Source organism: Acomys minous (genome assembly GCF_964271855.1).
Source record: "Acomys minous genome assembly, chromosome: 10".
Classification (NCBI taxonomy): Eukaryota; Metazoa; Chordata; class Mammalia; order Rodentia; family Muridae; genus Acomys; species Acomys minous.
The window spans coordinates 102,120,212-102,130,148 of NC_140491.1; the positions used below are offsets into that span (position 1 = coordinate 102,120,212).

At 38.3% G+C, this 9,937-nt stretch overlaps 1 pseudogene across 1 annotated transcript; it reads left to right on the forward strand.

Moving 5' to 3' along the window:
• The first annotated feature begins 6,050 nt into the window (after positions 1 to 6,050).
• LOC311607326 (mortality factor 4-like protein 1) lies at positions 6,051 to 7,470 on the forward strand (annotated as a pseudogene). Its single transcript has 2 exons — positions 6,051 to 6,103; positions 6,345 to 7,470. The product of its transcript is annotated as a mortality factor 4-like protein 1 (transcript).
• The last annotated feature ends 2,467 nt before the right edge of the window (positions 7,471 to 9,937 follow it).

The following is a 9,937-nucleotide window of genomic DNA, read 5'->3' on the forward strand; positions in this document are numbered from 1 at the left end:
GAAAAGGCATATTGCTACAAAATATCACTATTAGTGAGGACCACAAAGAATGTTTTTTAAAACTATACTCCAATAATTTGAAAAACAGAATAAAATGAGCAAGTTTTTAAAGACATAACCTACCAAACTTGAACTACCACCAGTGCAGTAAACAAGACTCATGGAGCAGTCGTATTTTTCTCATGTATTTTTTGAGACAAAGTGTTTCTGTGCATCCATAGTTTGCCTGAAACTCATGATGCATGAGAAAATAAAAGGACATTTAGGAGGAGGAATGTTATTGAGGAAGGAAAACATGGTGAAAGAGAGTAATGGGAAGGAACACAGTATAAGTATGTTGTATGCATGCATCAAATGGCCATAACAAAGCACAGTATGTAGACTTAATAAAAGTCATAAAAGTAAACAATGTCTACATTGATTTACACTTTTTTAATTGATTTCTATTTTTCTACATTAAATTTTCTTTTCTTATTTGAAATTAATTTTAAACTTTTTCTTGGTTGGTACATAGATTCAAAATCAATTTGAGATAATTTTTAATTTTCTAATGTAAACATTTATTAATGTGTATTTTCTTTAATAACTGCCAGCCAAGCTACATATTTATGATATTATAGTTTATCTTTAGCAGTCCATATATTTTTTTTGAAATAGGCTTTCTCAGTGTAACAGCCCTGCCTATCTTGGAATTTCCTTTGTAGACTAGGCTGGCCTTGAACTCACAGAGATCTGTGCCTCCCAAGTGCCTTTGCCTCCAAAGTACTGGGATTAAAGGAATGTGCCACTACACCATACCCGGCAAAATTTTTTGTTTTTCTTGTGTTATTTTGTTATTCAGAAATTGTAGCTTAACTGCTAAATAGCTGGCAATTTCAGAAATATTTTTCTTATTGTTTTCTAATTTTGTTTTATTGTGTTAAAATACTATATTTCATATGAATTCAATCATTTTATACTTATTGAGGCTTGCTTTATAGCTCATAATATGATTTGGTTTTCATAATGCTTTTGTATGCTTCACGATGCTGGTTTGGTAAGGCATGTAACAGAAATATCAGATTGGACACACGGGCAATATTGCTCAAGGGTTTTTGCATATTCATCAATTTTCCTTGTACTAAGCTAGTTAATGACAAAAGTAGAGAATGTAATACCCAATTGTAATTGCAAGAAATTCTCTGACTACCTTTTACTCACTCCTCATGTATTTTGCATCTGTAATAATGTCTTTGTCTTTTGATAAATTGGTTGTTTAATTATATGGTATCTCCTTTTACCACTAAAATATTTTTCTTATTTTAAAGCTATTCACAACTTATATTAATATAGATGCTTCAACTACTGTTTAGTGTATTTTCAATGTTTATGAATTTCTGTTAATCTATTTTTAATCTTTATTTACTTTTTAAGTGGTTTTGCATTAGATGATCTACAGTTGCTTTGCTTAATTTCTTTTTTAAAAATATATTTTTTATTAATTTATTCACATTACATCTCAATTGCTAGCCCATCCCTTGTACCGTTCCATTCCTCTCTCCCTCCCATTTTCCCCTTACTCCCCTCCCCTATGACTGTGACTGAGGGGGACCTTTTTCCCCTGTATGTGCTCATAGGGTATCAAGTCTCTTCTTGGTAGCCTGCTATCCTTCCTCTGAGTGCCACCAGGCCTCCCCATCCAGGGGATGTTGTCAAATATGGGGCACCAGAGTTCGTGTGAAAGTCAGACCCCACTCTCCACTCAACTGTGAAGAATGTCTTGTCCATTGGCTAGATCTGGGTAGGAGTTCGAAGTTTTCTGCATGTATTGCCCTTGGCTGGTGCCATAGTTTGAGCAGGACCCCTGGATCCAGATCTGCCTGTCATAATGTTCTTCTTGTAAGTTTCTAGGACCCTCTGGATCCTTCTATTTCCCCATTCTCCTATGCATCTCTCACCTAAAGTCCCAATAGGATGTCCTCCCCTCTGTCCCACTTTCCTGATAAGTGAAGACATTCATGGGACATGCCCCTTGGGCTAGTGTCCAGATATAAGTGAGTATAAACCATTTGACTCTTTCTGCTTCTGGGTTAACTCACTCATTAGGATCATTTCTAATTCAATCCATTTGTCCACAAATTTCAAGAATTCCTTGTTTTTAATAGCTAAGTAGTATTCAATAGTGTTAAAATTTTTATTTTGTTTGTAATTAAGTCTATGTGTGTGAGTAGGGTGTGGTAGGCCTGTAGAGGCCAAATGATGGCATCAGAGCACCTATAGGTGTAAATATGTTGTTAAATTATTGTCATAAATCTTTTCAGTGCAACAGTTTGTATATGTGAAGGGGGATTTTAGGGAGATCAAAAGTCCTTTTCTGAATTTTTAAATACAAATTTTTAAAGATGTGTATAAAAGTGATATTGGGATTTATTTTTTACATATATTATAGATATAGCTTCACTACCTATTGCAGGCAGTTTTTATTAGTTTATGATGTTTCTCTGTATTTCTCTAAAAATTTAGTACAAATGTGGGGATGGGAAATAAAGAGCCCCTGCGAGTCATTGAGTCATTGTGTTATGTTAGCATTATACTGATCATCTGCCTCTAATTCAATGCTAAAAAGTATTATTGTGAACAGGCTAGGCAACATAGCACTTATGATAGTAAAATACCGAACTTTTCACTTTATATGCTATCATTTTTGAGTTTTTTTTCATTTTGTACCTAACTATGGACATATACACCTGTAATCCCAGTATTTGAGAAGTTGAGGCAGGGTATTTTGAGTTCAAAAGCTAGTCTGGACTATATTGCAAAATTTTTGAACATTCTTTTTTTTTCCCCCCCAAGACAGAGTTTTCCTGTGTACCCTTGGCTGTCCTAGATTTGCTTTGTAGACTGTGCTGGCCTTGAGCTCACAAAGATCCACATGCCTCTGCCTCCCAAGTGCTGGGATTACAGGCATAAGCCACTGCCAAGGCTCTGTCTCGAAAATTTTAAAGAATTTCCCATTTCTATTCCACAGTTCTGCTGTGCTCCTGCTTTCTTCTTCCATCTTAACTATGCATGTGTATGCACGCACACGCATCTGTGTGTGTGTGTGTGTGTGTGTGCACACGTGTGCATATATGTGTCTTTTCAAAACCATAATGCCATCCAAAGTGGCCAACTCTTTTTTTTTTTTAGGGTTTTATTTTTTTTAATTTCTTCATATTAGATCTCAATTGTTAGCCCTTCCCCTGTTTCCTCCCATTCCTCCCTCCCTCCCATTTCCCCCCTTCTCCCCTCCCCTATGTCTGTGATTGAGGGAGACCTCCTCCCCCTATATATGCTCTTAGAATATTGAGTCTCTTATTGATAACTTGCTATCCTTCCTCTGAGTGCCGCCAGGCCTCCCCATGCAGGGGACGTGGTCAGAAAAGGGGCACCAGAGTTCATGTGAGAGTCAGATCTTACTCTCCACTCAACGGTGGAGAATATCTTGTTGGTCGGCAAGGTCTTGGTAGGGGTTCGACGTTTACTACCTATATTCTCCTTGGCTCGTGCCTTAGTTTGAGGAGGACTTCAGGACCCAGATCTGCCTGTCATAAAGTTTTTCTTGTAGGTTTCTAGGACCCTGTGGATCCTACTATTTCCCCATTCTTCCATGCTACTCTTGCCTAAAGTCTCAATAGGATGTTCTCTCCTCTGACCCACTTTCTTGGTAAGTAAAGTTTTTCATGGGACATATCCCTTGGACTAGTGGCCAACTCTTTAGGAACTGATTTTCCTTGTCCTGTGCTTCAATTTGATTTCTTACAGATTGTAACTCACCTAAAGATTTGAGAGGTCTTCTCCACATCCCTGTATTTCTATATGGATATGGTTTGCTCTTCTAAAGTTTGGAACAAAACTCAGCTACAAGTTCCTAAAGCTCGTTGCTCTCCACTTTCGTCATCCACTCTGCGATTTCTCCTGTGAGTCCTGTTAGTGCTTCTGTCTTAGGCATTTAAACACTACTTTCTTCTCTCCATCATTTACTTTTATAGTGTAGGGGATCAAACCCAGGACCTCTTGGAAGTCATCTAAGTGCTCTACCTCTAGGCTGTAATATGTAGTTTTCGATTTCCCATAGTGCAATTCATTAGTCCTCTATGGTGCATAAAGTACTTAAAAGACATTTTATGAGGTGCCTATATCTAGAATCTCTCTACTTTAGTTATTGCCTTCTATCCAATGTTGTAAATCAAGTGTGTAATACACCCCCAGATCTTTTTGAAATGCAGCACTCTAATCTCTGCTGTACAGAAGTTCTGCTCCACATTCCAGGACTTTCCCCCTCACCCATTATATCTCTGGTATGCTAAGAATTCTTAAGGAGAAACTTGGCCCTGCACAGGATCTCCCCCTCCCCCCACTGCAAGTCTCTCTTTCCCCACTTTGATTCAGATTCCCAAGAGACTTTACAGAATATCTTTACAAAGACCAGTTCTCATCGTTAATTTTCCTTTGCTATTTAATGTCTTCATTTGTCATTACTTGTGCCACCCTCCATGTACATGAAACAGCTGGCATTCATATTTTATTTCACTTTGTTGAGTTTCCTCATGAAGGACTGTAGGTCTTTATGATCCACCCTGCCCCACTGAGAGCAGAGTTCATTAAGATGGCGCAATATATAAAGGAAATTTCATAATCATAGACTTCCACAATCTGACTTCACCCTATGTTCTGTTCAGACATTAAATATGAGTCAGGGTGTACTTAGATTCCATCTTAATCTGCTGAATGCTCCAAATATTCTCTCAAGGACCCTTCTGAAGCTCCTTCACCCCAGCTCCCTGCTCAAAGAAATGACAGCAGCTAACACTTCCCTTCTCTCATATGCTCCTTGATAATAGGGACTGCATTTTGCTTGGATTTAAATTCCCCGTGCCTCATAGCTCAGGGCTCTACAAATAGCAAGAAACTCAATAAATATTTGATGATCTCAGTTGAATAGTCTATACTTAGTGTTTTGGTACCCTTTGCCCTTTCTGTCCATGACCTCCTAATCTAGGAAAGTTAAGTTCCAAGTAAGTCTTTTATTGGTTAGATTTTTTTTTCCAGGCTAAAGCATCAAATTCTGAGCTGACCTTTGTGTTAGCCACGTAAGTCCAGATAAGGAGAAAATTTCATATCTAAATGAATTTTAATCAGTGAGCAAGCTACTGAAATAGAAATCTTAATCTTTCCCATATTCCAGAATTAATGACTGAATTTATCTTATAACTTAGCATTTGGGTGTACTGCTCTTTAGACTGACCAGAGGAACCCAGACAACTGGGATTTTTTGTTGGTTGTTGTTGTTGTTGTTTTGTCAATAAAAGTTTTTCTCCTCATTATCTGTGTTCTTTTGTTTATAGGTTTTGTTATAGGAGTAGATGATACTTCTACTGATAGAAATTCTGTCATTAATATTCACATGAGGCTCAGGCAATCTAGCTAATGCTTTAATGCTTACCATGATTGGGTGGGACTGACTTGTAAGCAGTAAGTAAGCTCATCCTGATACCTTTCGGCAAAACTGATTTAAAATATTGAAGAAAAAAATATAGTAGAAACAAATTTGCTTATGATGCTGGCGATATTGTAGTAAGTGTTCGTACAAATTATATATTACTGCCTGTTGACAGTAACCACATTAGACAATGTAGGCAGTCTTACCATGCTCAATTTGTAACCAAGGCGTAGATGAATGTAACAGTCTGTCTCACCAACATACAGCAAGCTTCAGGATGAATATTCCAGCACATCTTATTTAAACTAAAAGACTAGGTGCTTTACAAGAGTCCCTACTTGTCTGTTTAGGACAGGCAACAGCAATAGTAGCTTAATAGGGAAGAAGCTGAATTGAATCAAAATGATCTAAATATGGTGCCTTGAAGTTTGAACTATTCGGAATTAACAGAGCAAAAATTAACCCGTGTTAAAACTCATATGAAAACATGCCACTAAGAAAATGAATTATTGGAAGTTGGGTGGGGTAGACAGTAGGAGGCAGTAGTCTGAGGTGGTGCGAGACAGAAGAGGCTGAGAATGACTTATAAATGGTGCCCAGGCAGGACCCAAAGCCTAAATTCCGACAAGGCGAGCGAGTGCTGTGCTTTCATGCACCTCTTCTTTTTTTTTTTTTAAATTAATTTATTCTTGTTACATCTCAATGGTTATCCCATCCCTTGTATCCTCCCATTCTTCCCTCCCTCCCATTTTCCCCTTATTCCCCTCCCCTATGACTGTTCCTGAGGGGGATTACCTCCTCCTATATGTGCTCATAGGGTATAAAGTCTCTTCTTGGTAGCCTGCTGTCCTTCTTCTGAGTGCCACCAGGTCTCACCCTCCAGGGGACATCGTCAAATGCATGCACCTCTTCTTTATGAAGCAAAGTGTGTAAAGGTTGTTGTAAAAGATAAACAAGGGAAATACTTTATCCATTACAGTGGTTGGAATAAAAATTGGGACGAATGGGTTCCAGAAAGCAGAGTACTCAAATACGTGAACACCAACTTGCAGAAACAGTGAGAACTTCAAAAGGCCAATCAGGAACAATATGCACAGGGCAAGATGTGAGGCGCTGCCCCAGTAAAGAAGTCATCATATTTGCAACAGAAATTTTTTGAAATGAAAAGAAGAAGAAGAAGAAGAAGAAGAAGAAGAAGAAGAAGAAGAAGAAGAAGAAGAAGAAGAAGAAGAAAAAGAAGAAGAAGAAGAAAACACCTGGAAATGGAGATGGTGGCAGGACCAGTGAGATGCCTCAGCCTCCTAGGAAGAAAACAGCCCAGGTAGATCCTACAGCTGAAAATGAAGAAACATTCATGAACAGAGTTGAAATTAAAGTAAAGATTCCTGAAGAGCTGAAACCATGGCTTGTGGATGACCGGAATTTGATCACCAGACCAAAAAAAACAAAAAACAAAAAACAAAAACAAAAAAACCCAGCTTTTTTAATCTTCCTGCCAAGAAGAACGTAAGTTCTATTTTGGAGGGTTATGCAAATTATAAGAAATCTCGAGGAAATACAGATAATAAGGTGTATGCTTTTAATGAGGTTGTGGCCAGGATGAAGGAGCACTTCAATGTGATGCAGGGCACTCATCCACTCAACATATTTGAGAGGCCACAGGATGCTGAAATTCTCACAGATCACTCCCATGCACCCATGTCCCAGGTGTATGGAGCGCCACATTTGCTGAGATTATTTGTGTGAATTGGAGTGATGTTGGCCTATATACCTCTGGATGAGAAAAGCTTTGCTTTGTTACTACACCATCAATATGAATATGATTTCCTCTAGTACCTGGCAAACCTTCTGTGACTTTGCTCAGTGCCAGTGACTATGAAGTGGCTCCTCCTAACTCCCATCGGAAAGCCATAAAGGGTGCGCTCTCTCTCACTCATGCTTGGAACTCTGTACACAGTTTGGTTCTTAGTCCTTCTCTTGTACAAATAATATACTTTGAAGACCGTTAGTGTATAACAGAGTTGCTGTTTGTTTTTATTTTAAACAGAGAAAATAAAAGGAGTCACTGCTCCCTTTTTATTTCTTTTTTTCATTTCAAAGTCTCTACCAGTGTACTCAGTGATGGACAACAGAGACACGATGTAGAGTGTTTTATTACCCAGTTGACAAAGCTGCTTTTGAATGCTGGTGGTTCTGTTCCTTTGACACGATGTACTTTTATAATATGTGTTAATGCTCTATTGCAAAGTGCTCTTATTCCTAGTGCCAAAGGTTCACTTCAGTGTGTATAACTGAACACTCATCCATCTGTGCTCTTTTTTTATGGTGCTTAAAGAGCCCATCCTCTGCGAGTCATCCATGTTGTTTCTTAGGCATTTTATCTTTGCTTAACTGTTAAAGAATGGTGGCTTGTTTTCATGGTTTCTGTATTTGTGTCTAATGCACGTTTTAACATGATAAATGCACTGCATTGTATAGCTACAGCTTTATAGAAAAGTCAATTTTGTAGGAGTCGCTTTTCATAATTTCAATAAATTTCTTTACATTTCAAAAAATGAATTATTGTATTATAATAAATCAGAGGTCTATAGACAAATATGGCATTTCCTGCCTTACATGGAATCATGTGTGTTTGTGTGAGCATGTGCACATGTGTGTGTGTGCATGTGTGAGTGTGTGTGTGTGTGTGTGTGTGTGTGTGTGTAAAACATGAAATGATATAGGGGATCATGAAAAGATGATAATATAATGCATATGGCATGAAAGCAGGAGAAGGAAGAACTTGTAAGAAGGACTGGGAAGATGAGAAAGCATATTTTAAAATATTTATAAAAGGAAGAAGAGTAAGTCAATTAACAAAAGGATACATTTTCCTTGAAACTACTTCCAGCTAAAAGATGTTTACCATTAAGAAATAGTATGAGTAAAACACTGTAGGAATTTTAAGAGAAATCTCATGTGTGTTCACTATGTTCTCAGCATACTGAAGCCACCATCTCAGGCTAATGGGAGTAGACACTTTTGAGACATCCATTTGGACTGTGGGATGCAACAGAACTTGGAAAGGAAATTTGGTTCTATGTTAAGCCTTCACTTGCTGAAGAGGATGTTGGTTCTGAGTAATAAGCTCTGGGAGATGGGGTACATATCTATAAGTTAAAATAAAAACTGCTACTCTTGAGAATTAGACAGTCAACTAAAACATAAGAAATGTAGAAAAGTACAGAGTACTGTTGATGACACTCGTGCTAGAAGCTTGTGAGTCTACTGTGCCAGGACAGCTCCTGAGAGTGCTACATCTTGATTGGAAAACATATTAAAGGAAAGGGTTCTTTCCTAAGAAAATGAACATCAGCCATTCTCAACAGGCATAGTACACAGGTTAGAAAAATCCAGAATAAGAAGTGAGAAAAGACCACTATAGACCTGGCAAGAAACTTTGATTAAATGTGTGTGACAGTAATCTTAAACATGATTAGCACGATGTCCCAGATTAACTGAGGAAAACGACATCATTTTCTTATTTCTGAAGACAACATGCTCTGTGGCTCAAGGACATAAGAGAAATCAATGTCAAACTGAACAGGAAACATTCTCTCGGCTGGCTACATTTCAAAGTCCTACAAGGTGCCATGCAGGATTGCTCAGGGAGGAAAGATATCAAATTATCTTACCAGGGTCAAGACCTTGAATGCTACAATATGACCTACCAAGCAAGATGTGCCAACTTGTGCAATAGTGGCATTAATGCTACGGGTGACTAACCACTTTCTGGTTAGATTTGGTGTCTGCTCCACAGGAAGGATTCTATGTTGGGTGTGCCAAACTTTGTCATAGCTCATGGTTAGGCAAGAAGGCCCTGCGGCAGGCCCTTCTACTGTTTTGCTAAACAAGCATGCTCACAAATTACTGTGTAAATATATCCATGGTCCTGATCTACTCTCATATTTTGTCAAAAAAAGCTTCTCTTTCCCAGTGGGTTGCAGTAAATGGAAAGATATATGACTGGTTGAAAGGCTGGGTGGCCATCCATAAGCTAATCATCTGTATAAAGCTTTCCTTGCCTCGCCATACACACACCCAGGTTAAGGGAAGCCTTAAGGAGGTGGAAAGAATTTAGGAGCTGGTACTAAGAATTTCTGTTTATCTGGACTTGGCATAGTTTACATTCAAGAATTTACACCAGCTGTGGCACAGGACTGCTACAAGATGAAGCCAGCCAAAACTCCAGCATCTATACTGTAGAGTATCTTCAGGCCACATTCAGTATAGAGGGTTAATTACATTGCAGTTTCTGAAGGAGAGAGATTTTTGAGGATGTGGCCACTGATGGGAATTCCATACTCCATTGGGTGGCCCCACATCCATCAACATACGGGCAGCAATAACTGACCTTAGTGAGTTGATTATTTTTAAATTGCGATAGTTTATCACAATATAATTATGAGTTAGATAACTGTAGTCTATATAGTGTAG